Here is a 12,564-nt window from a genome sequence, read left to right as displayed (position 1 = left end):
TATGTCTCTAGCTGTTCATATTATAATATGCTGAAGCACAGAGAAGGAGAAATCTAAAAATCAAGATGGTGTCTGATAAGAGGAGAGACTGGGCTGCAGGAATATGAGTGTAATATACATAAGAGAAGTTCAAAGATAATCAAGAAGTTCATAGATAATCAAATAAGGGGTGGTTTGGTGATGGGAAAAAGTATTTTCAGTAGACTTTGAGTATTCAACCCTTGTATGTGTGGATCCTCCTTTAACAGCAGCTTTAAAGGGTTGTCTCATGAAGACATTCCCTGCACTAAAGAAAAACCATCTTGTAAACTTTCAGTCTGGCTACTGGAATGCAAGGTTATTTCTAATGACAGTGATATGGAGTATAACAAGCCAGTCTTTCAAATAATGTTATATATGGATAGGCCAGGTCCCCAAGAGCAGATGTCCCCTTTATGATATTAATTTGCCCTACTAGAAAATCTGTTGAGAGGAATTTATAGCAGCTTTCACACTGTTTGCTAGTGATTTAAGATGGTAATACACATTACATAGACGTAGGTTGATGGTGAAACAATTATCTGAGACAACTATACGAAGAAAGATTCAAACACAATCTTCTTTCAAGATTATGATAGTATGTCATTGGTCAGATCAAACAGCTGTTATATTTCACCCAACAAATGTTTGTTATGGTTAATAGAGATGAGCGAACACTGTTCGGATCAGCCGATCCGAACAGCACGCACCCATAGGTGCGGCAAAGTCAGCGTCACAGGTGCTTTAATTCATTTCTATGGATGCGTGCTGCTCGGATCGGCTGATCTGAACAGTGTTCGCTCATCTCTAATGGTTAACATTGCGGCTGTGGCGTGCGACTTTCAAGTAGTGTTAAAGATTAGTGAATGTCTTAATATTCAGACACTGATTTTAATTTGTAATTCAGACTATCATGGGGTGCATACTTTTGCAATACATTGGAAGAAATGTATTGAAACTGGAATTTCCAACTCTATCATAGTAAAAGCCCTGACTGGCTGGCGCACAGCATATCTGAATTATTAATGTCTGAAAACTGGTGTAGATGGGATAATAAATTCCCCCCATTGGGGGGGGGGGCAACACGGTGGCTCAGTTAGCACTGCAGCCTTGCAGCGCTGGAGTCCTGGGTTCGAATCCTGCCATGAACAACATCTGCAAGGAGTTTGTATGTTCTCCCTGTGTTTGTGTGGATTTCCTCCCATTCTATGAAGACATACTTAAATGAATAAAAAAAATGTACATTGTGATCCCTATATGGGGCTCACAATCTACAGTAAAGAAAAATAAATAAATTCCCCCCATTGTACAGAGTGGCCATAATATAACCTCAGGTGTTTGGAGTCGTGTGCAGGCTGACCCAATGGATGGGATTGCCTGAAAATTCGTATTTGGATGGCATGAAAAAAAAATAAAAAATTAATATGAAAACTCCCCACCAGGGAATAAAGTGGCTCTGTACAGTGAGCACGCAGCACAAAACCCATCTGTCGATACTTGGGGATGTCCCATTTGGACCACCGACTAGCATGACTGTTCAATGTGGCCTCCATCATGCATGGTGAGCATGGTCATCCTATGCAGAACGTGCTCGATGCTTGCATGTAACGTCTCTGGTGAGATGCTGCGCACTTCCAACATGATGCGGTCTTTGAGGTCAGGCAGGGTTTCGACATTCCCCCGATAAACACGCTCCTTCAAGTGTCCCCACAACCAGAAATCACAAGGAGTGAGATCTGGAGAGCGTGGTGGCCACGCTGTAGGGAATAAGCGGCTCAAAATCCTGTCATCGGGAAAATGTGCACGAAGAGCGTTCTTCACAGGATTTGCGATGTGAGATGGGGCTCCATCCTGCATGAAGGTGATCGTCTGCAGACGCTGCCGCTGTTGGAGTTGGGGAACGACCACTGTTTCCAGCATTGTCCTGTACCTCGCTCCTGTGATGGAACAGGTGGAAACCCCAGTTGGGCCCAAATCTTCGAAAAAGAACGGTCCGATCATGAATGATGAGGTGAACCACACCAAATGGTCACCTTGGGCGAATGCAGCGGAACCCCCTTGAGGCACGCGGGTTTTCGGTGGCCCATATGCGACAGTTCTGTGTGTTGACCGTTCCATTCAGGTAAAAATGTGCTTCGTCGCTCCACAGGATATTCCATGGCCAATTGGTATCCACTTCCACTCTGGCCAGAAACATTAATGCAAATGTCATGTGGGTGTCATTGTCACAAGGAAGCAGTTGGTGATGATTTTTAGGGTTATTTTATTTTATTTTTTTTCATGCCATCCGTCTCACCATGCCTTGATTAGCACACATACAAATTTTCAGGCAATTCCGTCCATTGGGTCAGCCTGCACACGACTCCAAACACCTGAGGTTATATTATGGCCACCCTGTATATTGTACCTCCCTTTAGTACAATTGTCACCTCTTTAACCTAGATTTTTTTGTAATAATTTTTTGAGTTTTTGAAAATAGCGAAAAGAATACATATGTAAGGTACCAGACTCACCCTTGCTATGGCAAGGTCAGTACATAGGATGATCAAAATGGAGAGTAGAAAACCTGTATTCACTCATGCAAAATAAATCTTCAGACTTTATATAGTGAATGGCTGCATCTATGTGTATATATATATATATATATATATATATATATATATATATATATATATATATATATATATAATTTATTTATTTATTTTATTATTATTTTTTTTTATATTAGCAGACCTTTAAAAAAAATTTTAATTTTGGCATATTTTTAGGATCTCCAAAATTGAGAGCAGCCACTTAGCACAAGACTTATTAGTACGAATCACATATACACACCCAGAATAGAATAGTGTGAAGCAAGGCTCTAATCCTAAAAGTATTAGGGCTAATGCCTGATGGAATCTGTATTGTAAAAATTCGAAGACTGCGCTTCTCCTAGCCTGGATGTTGTTTTATCTCTATCCACCTTGCTCTGCTCTCTTCACTAATAATCCAGTCTCTTACACATCAAAGGGTTTAAAATGTGCTGAAATCGGCTGAACAAGAAGATAGAAGAATCCAGTCTCAGCAAGGAACCCAAAGGGGCTTTAACTTTCCCACAAAGGAGGGGGTATGGAAATTTTGCAAAGCAGTTAAAAGGGAAAGCAGACTTAACAGCTCAAACTCCTCCCTCTGCCGACTCTGCTGGGAACCCATTTATTGACTCCCAAATTCACAGAGGATGGGTTGGTGGTCAAGGGCATTTGAGTTGAAAGCAGAGGTTATGGTACAGATGCAGACTCCAAGCAAGTTCTGCATCATGTCACTAGACACAAACCGGTATGGATTAGAGGTTAGTCATCATTCAAGTCAGAAAAGATCAGTTATATTTGATGGCAGTTTTGTATTAAAGAGGGTGGCTTCCATATCAAAAATACTTAGATACTATAGTTACACTTTATCAATCAAGTATAACAATACAGGATAAACTACCAGAGGCCTGTTTTTTTGTTTTTTTTTTTCTGCTAGCTAAAAAATTTCAGCTAGCAGAAAAAAATTGTCTCTGACTCCCATTGAGATGAATAGCAGGCAGATTTCAGGCACAATTTGGAGCTTATTTTAAGGAGGAATCTGTCTGTCAGGATCTTGTTTTGTTGAACTCTTTTTTTGCCAGCAGTCAAGATGGAGTCTTCTGTGTTTCCTGTCTGTGACTTACCCTGATTTCCTGATTCTTGATTATTTAGCATGTGTGTTCTGATTACCCAGTTGCCTGAGTATTGTTTTCAGAAGCCTGTCTTCTGCAAGGTCCTCAAGCTCAAACTGACTGTTCCAAGTTGGTTAATTACCTGCAACTTGGTTGCTACCTGGAACCCCTACCCCCAGCAAGTCCTCCTGCTACCTAAGACTTGCTATCCACCCGGTCCACAGGAGCCGTGGAACTACTGACCCCAGCAAGTCCTCCTGCTACTAAGACTTTGCTATTCACCTGGTCCACAGGAGCCGTGGAACTACTGACCCCAGCAAGTCCTCCTGCTACTAAGACTTTGCTATTCACCTGGTCCACAGGAGCCGTGGAACTGCTGACCCCAGCAAGTCCTCCTGCTACTAAGACTTTGCTATTCACCTGGTCCACAGGAGCTGTGGAACTACAGCCTCCAGCAAGCCCTCCTGCTGAGTATAGGACCACTGCTTCCGGCCAAGCTTCCCTGCCTTCCATAGAACGGACTGTAAGTCTATTTGTGTATTACTATTGCTAGACTCACTGTTCCCAGCCATTGGTCTCTAGAAAATAGAAAGGGTATTGTGACACTGTCTCAAATTCATCTATGTGAACATACCCTTATTTATTTAAGCTGCTATAAAGCACATACCTTGATGCTCTGTCTATACTGATTGTACAGTAAGTCAGTATATGTAATATGGCTGACCACAGGGAAATTTTTGGAAATGAAAGAAAAGAAACAGACTAGAACTAGATAAAGCTCATATAGACTTCTTACAGTCCTGTAAAATCAGGAGTGTGTGACACTGTAAAGTGTTAACTAAAAGTCTGAATGGGCTTCATCTAGCACCACAGGCCCTTTGATCCAGGAGTTTGGCATGGATTCCCAAGTTCAGACCTCCACCGATCACATAGTGATGGATATCGGGACCAACATTGTGACTTACTGCATTCTGTAGGGGAGGGGTCTGAGTTCTCAGGATCATGTTTGCTCTCAAACCTGTTATTTCCTTCTCTTAGGTCCCAGTCAGTCAGGTCAGTTAACTGCAATTTGTTGATAAAGGCTCAGACAGTGTCTTTTCTCTCTATATGCAAACACACAGATAACACTTTCTGCAAGTGTATTGTCTGTCCTGTGCAATGTAATGTTATATTAATCTAATGTGCATATTATTTGATCACATTTATATTGGATTTCTTGTAATAATAAAAAAGTCTTTCATGGTAAAGGCAATGTCTATGAAGTACTTCATAATGTCCTGTACATCGTACAGTCAAAGCCTGCCCACCAGCTTGTTGAAGAATACAGGAAGTGAGAAGAAGATACAGCAGGCAAATCAGTGAAAGAGGGAGTTAGGAAAACCACTTTAACCCCTTAGCAACCAAGGACATAATAGTAAAAGACCAGGGATGTATTATAACGTCCTTGGTCGCCTGAGCAGGCGGCATCAGGAGCAGGTGTTAGCTGTAACTGACAGCTAACCATCTTCTCCATAACCTCTGGTTGGAGCTAAGCTCTAATCAAGGGTTTTAACACCTTAGATGCCATGGTCAAAAATGACCACTTATGTACTGCCCCCATCGGGCCCCCGGGGCAAGTTTAGGCGGTGCCATTTTGTATTTTTCAACAGTCTGACCAGTGACCTCAAGCTGCCACAACCCCACATACCTGGTTGATCCTGTCATAATGGAAGGAAGTCAACCTATATGACTTCAATGCAATGCACATCTGTACACATGTATTGAAGTATACTACTGAATTAGTGATCAGAGCATCGTTAGTTCAGGTCCCCTAGTGGGACATTACCAAACAGTGAAAAAAATGTTAAAAACAAAGTGAAGTGTATTAAAAAAAATAAATTAATGAATGCCTTTTTCCTGCCAAAACTAAGACCTAAACCAACTTTGTCAACCTCGAAATAAAAATGTTACACATCTAAGAAAATGGTGATGCTAAAATAATTGATTTATGTCAACCAATAGGTTTCTGTTCTGCAAAATTAGTAAGAGAGCATTCACACTTGTGCCTGTTGTCCACCTGCTGCGATTCCGCCGAAATTGCACAAAAACAGTTTGAGGACGGCTTGCATACGGTCAGTTTAAAGCATCATTGTTTTTTTTTTAAAGCAATTCACAGATGTCCATATGCAGCCTCTCCGCCATGAGACCACTTTTTCACCGGGACACAAAGTCCTGCATGTCCGACTTTGTGTCCATGCAGTTTCACAGTTTCATGGCATGTTCATCTTCAGCAGAAATTGTGTAACAAACTGTGCTGTTTTTGTTTTAACCCCTTGTAAAAATGAAAAATTTGGGGCTAAATGGACGGTTTATTGGGAAAAAAAAGTAATTTTTCATTTTTGTGCCTCAATGCTAATAAAACCTGTGAAACAGTTGTGAGGTCAAAATGTTCACCATTCCCCTTAATAAACTCTGTGAGTGGGGTAGTTTCCAAAATGGGGACACTTTTGGGGGGTTTCCATTGTACTGGTACTTTAGGGGCTCTACAAATATAACATGGGACTCGAAAACTATTACAGCAAAATCTGCTTTTCATACACCCAGTGTTGCTCCTTCCCTTCGGCATGCTGCTGTGCACCCAAACATCAGTTTACACCCATAGTTTTGGTATTGCTTAACATAACAAATTGCATAGCATAACAAACTATGAGAAGCATTTTCTCCTTAAACCCCTTGTGAATGTGTTCATTTTAGATCTAAATTAATGTTAAAATTAAATGTCTAAATTTCATCTCCCATTCTATTGTTAAATTTTCACTGTAATAATTAGGTACAATTGTAATAGTAATATCTGCCTACCCATAGCAGTACACAAACAGTGAAAAGTTAGGTGCCTAGGGCAATAAATATATTGTATACAGTAATATTTTGCAAAAGATTGAGTGCTTTACAGCAGAAGTAATTTATATCTGGACAGAGTCCACATTCAGAGTCCACATTCAGACAGTGCCTCCTACTAATACTATCGAACTCCCACAGGAGGGTCTTATGTTTGGCAAAACCATATCCTTTACATCCATCATCATTAAATGATCCATCAATTGCTGTGTATGAGGAGTTAGAGAACCAACTTCCCCATAGCACACACAAGGGCTGCCTCTATGGTACCTACACCATTGAAATGACAGCAAATATATGGGTGTTGAGCTTAGAGACACCGACATCTCCCAGAATTCATTAACTTAGTTCCTTCTGTAGTGCTACTGTGAAACCAAGATATAAGGTTAAGCATCGGCCGGGTATTTTCTCTATGCAGCTGAGGAAGAGTAAACAGAGGAATAATTGCTAACGTTAATCAACTAAAAATGATTGCATACTTTACCCACAACATTGGCTAATTAAAGCAAATGCTGGATGAAGATGAAATCAGAGGCTGCAATCATGTTGAGAGAAACAAGATTACAAAGCTCTCGCCACGTCTGTGACAAAGGATTTAGTGTCTCCTTATTGGATCATCCTACGCCTTTGTCAAGAATTAGGATGTAAAAGTAGAGCAGGGCTGGCCTTTTCTATGTACATAGTGTGAAATGTAGAGTTCACTGTGTCCTGCTCCGCTCGCTCATTAGTCTGATAAATGTGTTCACATTGAGGAGTTAATTCTTCCTAATTACAATATACACATCCAACCACAAACTCTTGCTTTGTCTCTCAGACTACGTACTGAGACCAAATGCTGCAAGATAATATCGCCACACTGCATCTTATTTTAACTTATTCGGCAAGAATCGTATACAGAATCGCTTGATGTAATGCTTTATCTTTATATCATCCTCTGCCTGATTTAGAATCCAATTCTGCTGCATCAAAGAGTCTATAAGGAAAATGCCTTTAAAGAAACACTAATCACAGAAAATGCACCTAAAATAATAAAATCATTAAAGCCTTCTTTCATTAATCTTCTCCTTCTCTTGGTTCTATTTTTTCTTATGTTGCCATTAAAACTAAAAAATAGATTACGAATCTGTCCCAAGAACCTGGCCATGTCTCCGCTCTTCCACTTCACTGTTATGTGATTGGGTGTAATACAAGTGACTACTACAGTAACCTCCTTGCTGTGCCTGGTCAGCAGTAGGACCAAAAACTCATTAATCCCGTTCCTTGGATAAGCCCCAGCCCCTTTGCCAGTCTGGGGCTGAAGATAGAGCAGCCCAGCAGGAAATTAACACCATTAGTAATTCTTCAGGTTGTCTATAAGCTTGTCTGTGTCAGGATAATAAAGAACATTCTTCAGACTCACATGGGTGGAGGCTATTGTATTTCTTCTCCATTTTTAACTTTCATCTCTAGGTTTGGTTTTCCTGTAAGCCAGGGCTATGGCAAGCAATATCAAAATAGTGGAACAACAGTGGAACAATGGGATCCACCACTATCTATATTTAGGGGATCCCATGAAGCCAGACCCCCACAGTCAGCAAGTATCCAAAGCAAAATAAATTCTCTAAATTACACATCCCATCTCTATAGTACAAGCCCCATCCTATCATTATAGATGTCACTGCATGATATTAAAGCTTCCTGCAGTGAGCTCCACAAACAGCAGCGCAGGAGCCACAGGACAGATAATTCTCCACTGGACAGAGAGTAAAGAAGTCCTATGCTAGAATTTCATGATGTTACAGGGGCTAGAACTGTGACAGCAGTAATTCATATATGGTATATAAGGTACACCACATATGACACTGCAATGTGGGCTTTGTAACAGATGGCCGATTATACAGTATGTCACTCTCTTAAGATGCATCCAAACCATTTTTGGTGAATATATCAGTAACTTTGCTTTATAATATCATTTCCACATTCACTTCAGTAGAAGGCCAGGGAACAACATATGGAAACAAGTAACAATGTCTGGTACTCCCAAGAGTTGCAGTCTCTACTTAGAGGCAGAATTGGGACAGAGTGTAAATTACAAGGCTTTAACCCATCAACCTACTAGCCTGTTCAGTGAAGTTTTAGCATTCAGTACCCTGTTTCCCCAAAAATAAGACGGTGTCTTATATAAAATTCTCTTCCGAAATATATGGTCTGTCTTATTTTCGGGGGATGTCTTATACAGCGGGGGACAATCGGCAGTCATTCCGGCGCTTCCTTAGCGGAGTGGTCCAGGAGGTTGGGGGGGGATGTCTTATTTTCGGGGAAACAGGGTATGTAGTGTTAGTATAGAATCCTTTAGTAAAAAACTAGTTGATGCATTAAATGTATTTTATTGTTCAGTATTAAGTACAATATTACCTGTATTCTAACCTTCCCTTTCATGCCATGTGCTGTACGACCTAGATATTGACTTACAGAAACACAGAGCTAAGGTAACCCCTTCTGTTCAGTCAATCACACCCAACTATGACAGGATTAGAATATCAGGTGTCCTCTCCCCCTCCCTTCACACCCTATGTAAAATGGTCTTCAGTCATTCCATACAACTTTATTACTAACAGTACCAAGAGTATTGGGCAGAGTGAGCCTTGTACAAGTTTACATAAGCCATAGGGTAGGGGCCCTGTGTTGGGCCCAACTTTTTTATAGCAAATGCAAGTCCTACCTGGACTGGTGGTATCTATAGCTTTGGCAGGAAACCTTCCACAACACTCCGCATTACCATTATATATTTTCCCATATATATAATAGCAAGCTGCATCACCTCTAACAGCAAATTCTGCACCCAGAAGCCTTGTATTATTTGATATCAATTCTTTTTATCACTGTTTATAGAATCTTATCCCAAAAGGTAACCTTTATACCAATTTTCATACATGAGATGATCATTTTAGGTTCTACCACAACATCACTATTGGATATAGGTCTGAGCTTTGACTAGGCCAACAAAAACTTTGATTCTACTCAATCTTTAACTGCAGATGTATTTTTGTATAGCCTACCTTGTCCATAAGTTCTGTTTTCAAGCACCGGATTTAAGAAATGGGGGAAGGGTCAGTGTCTATTAATGAAGCTCAACCATGCAAACCATTCTGTGTATGTGATATGCTGAATAAGTCCATAGAGAGCAATGTATGCATTATGCATTAAGTCTACAGAGCACTCCCTGCAGCTATAGTCCTTGATATAGTAGTGAAAACATGTTCCCCATATTTATAGGTATAATAGTACAATATTTATTAAAGATGTGGATATGTTGTAATATATGCGGGCAGATACTTTAAAGGTCACATTCATTTTCAAAAAGAGACACAAAGCAAAACTGATGTCAATAATACAGATTTGTATTTTGCTGTCTTTCTCTCTATCTATCTATCTATCTATCTATCTATCTATCTATATGTATGTGTGTATATATATATATATATATATATATATATATATATATATATATAAATATACACACACTAATAATAAGTGCTGTCTGCTAGTAAACAATACACCAGGCAGACTGCACCTATCTATGGACAGCTATAACTTCATTTACAGCCAGCAAAGAAGTTTTCGGAATCACTGGGCGAGATCTCATATTCTTGACTATAATTCTTGGTGTTACTATGATAATGATGGAAACTTTTAACACCTGAGAAACACATATTGTCTAATAGCCTAACACAGTCACATGGATCTCTGGCAGATGAATACTATTCCAGGCAATTTTATAAAATAAATAAAAAATCTGACCCTAGTATATGTTAGTAATGGACTGTTCAGGTCTGAAGTGACAGGGCTACTGATAAAGTCCTTTAGGTGCAGAAGGTGAGACAACATCTCGGTTTTGGTTAGTGAAACTAAATATTTCATTGCTGCCTAGAATCCATGTTACTAATGGAAACTTTATAACATATGTCATTTAACAGTTTATCCTTGGTTTGCAAGAACAATATAGGGTTGCATTTCACATAATTCACAGTTCAATAAGAGTTGTAGAAATACAATCTAGCATATATAAAACATTACCATCAAACATAGAGAGTTGACAAAAATTCCATTAGCACATGCCTATGAAAGATATTAGCAAATATCTACAGCTGTAAGATGAAATCAAGACAAGAGACATTGCAGCACAGAGAGATCCTCTATACAAATACAGTCTAACCAGTTTCCATAGAATTTCATTATTCTGCCTGCCTGAGATTTCAGCACCACAGGCTGGACAGCTCCTCATAAAGCCATTAACTCAATCACTAAGTGTCACCTTAAACAGCCCCTCCGCCTGTCTCCCATGGCCTTCCTCTTCTTCTTCATGCTGCCTACTTTATTGGAAAGATGGAAGCAAATTAGAAATAAGCTGCAAATTACCTTTTGCTGTATAGTAATAAGTCTGAGGCTGCCATGGGAAAACTCAGTGTCTCTCCACCTGGCACAGTTATGAGAGTGCTCACTTCACAATGATACTGACCTCTATCTCATCCTAAATTTATTCTGGATACGACCCACAGGAATAATATGGGGCACAATGCATTGCACATACCACAACTACAACAGAGAACAGTCTATGGCTAGGGCACCCTAGTGACACTCCAATAGCATGAAAAATGTGCAAAAAGACTTGATTTACTCCAACTGAGGGATACTTATAGAAGGTGGTGTCGGCTGTCAATCTGTATACATATGTATTGTGGCATAGATGGGAGCAGAAATGAAGCCGTGCATACACATGTCAATTTCATGAAAAGGGTGATCCTTGCCAGTGCTGGGGTACAGAGGCATTGTCCTACCTGCTGATTTTGGCTGCCAGAGTGCAGACAGGAGGTGATAAACCAACGCTGCTGCAGAGCATTCACCCTGCTCTTTTGCTTGACATGTTCCTTCAGAATACTTGGATGTCACTTCTCTCAAGGCAACCTTTCCCAAAGCCGGCTTCAAGCACTCAGTCCCTGTGAATCACTGCAACCCCCACTCTGGCTGCTCCCAGCAGGATGTGGCAGTGTGATACACCGTATTCCTCCCACACACAAGGTCTGGCTGTCTCCTGGTTTTCTATTCCCAGCATCAGTCCAATCTTGTAGCATTGACTAGTCCTGCAGCATAATGCCCATCCTAAAGGAAATCCACTACTGCTCAGCAGAGCAAAGCAATGATCTAGCTAATGCACAAAAGTCCTTTTTTCTGCCCAAATTCCTCTGTGTGACTGTGTGATTTTTCAGCATCCCAAGAGCTCTCTCCCTTCCTCCACTTCAGTCGTGCACCCCATGGTCCTATTTCTCCTCGTTGCAGCCTGGTATGCTTCTTAGCTCTGGTCTCTGGAGGTTGCTTTACAATGCTGCTTTGAGCTGTTTCCCTTGGATGCTCATTCTCTTCTCTCCATGCTTTGTTCTGCCTGCTGCCCCCATCCTAGAGTAAGCACAGCTCTCTCTAGTGTTCATCTGCTTCAGTAATGGAATGTTAAAACTTGCTGTTGAGGAATGCACTGGATTATAATGATAGCTATGACAAGGGGCCACAGCTAATATTCATATATACAGGCTTCACACTTATCTGTTACCAGGTATATTAGGACGCCTTCTATTTCCTGTGATGAAAGCATTAGATGTATACCTCTTCACTATATAAACACTGACTCAGATGTTAAAGGGGATATAGGATTTTAAATGTATTTTTTTTGTATTTGCAAGAGCTTGACAAGTAACCATGGCCCTTTAGCAAAACGTGCAATGACCGTGGGTGTCTGAATCAGCAAATTCAGAACATAAAAAGGTTATGATTATTGATAACGCACACAGTGATGTCATGGTAGAGGCATAATGCATATAGTGATGTCACTGTATAGGAATATTCTATTTAAAGATATTCAAGCACAGGAATCATAAAACGTATGGATATAGAGTGATACACACCATGATTTCATAGGCTGAAAAGGCAACCATGTAACTGTGACCTCACATCATACT

The 12,564-nt window shown here is 40.3% G+C and overlaps 1 protein-coding gene across 1 annotated transcript in view; it reads right to left on the bottom strand.

Moving 5' to 3' along the window:
* Window positions 1–12,037, bottom strand: part of SHANK1 (SH3 and multiple ankyrin repeat domains 1) — a 469,770-nt gene extending 457,733 nt beyond the window's left edge. The window contains exon 1 of the mRNA XM_075280273.1: window positions 11,392–12,037. The gene's annotated coding sequence lies outside the window, so the exon portion shown is untranslated. The remainder of the gene's footprint in view (window positions 1–11,391) is intronic.
* Window positions 12,038–12,564: the final 527 nt, after the last annotated feature.

The sequence above is a fragment of the Leptodactylus fuscus genome, chromosome 6 (genome assembly GCF_031893055.1).
Source record: "Leptodactylus fuscus isolate aLepFus1 chromosome 6, aLepFus1.hap2, whole genome shotgun sequence".
Lineage (NCBI taxonomy): Eukaryota > Metazoa > Chordata > Amphibia > Anura > Leptodactylidae > Leptodactylus > Leptodactylus fuscus.
The sequence above is the reverse complement of the archived record's forward strand: the minus strand, read 5'-3'. Positions and strand labels throughout refer to the sequence as shown.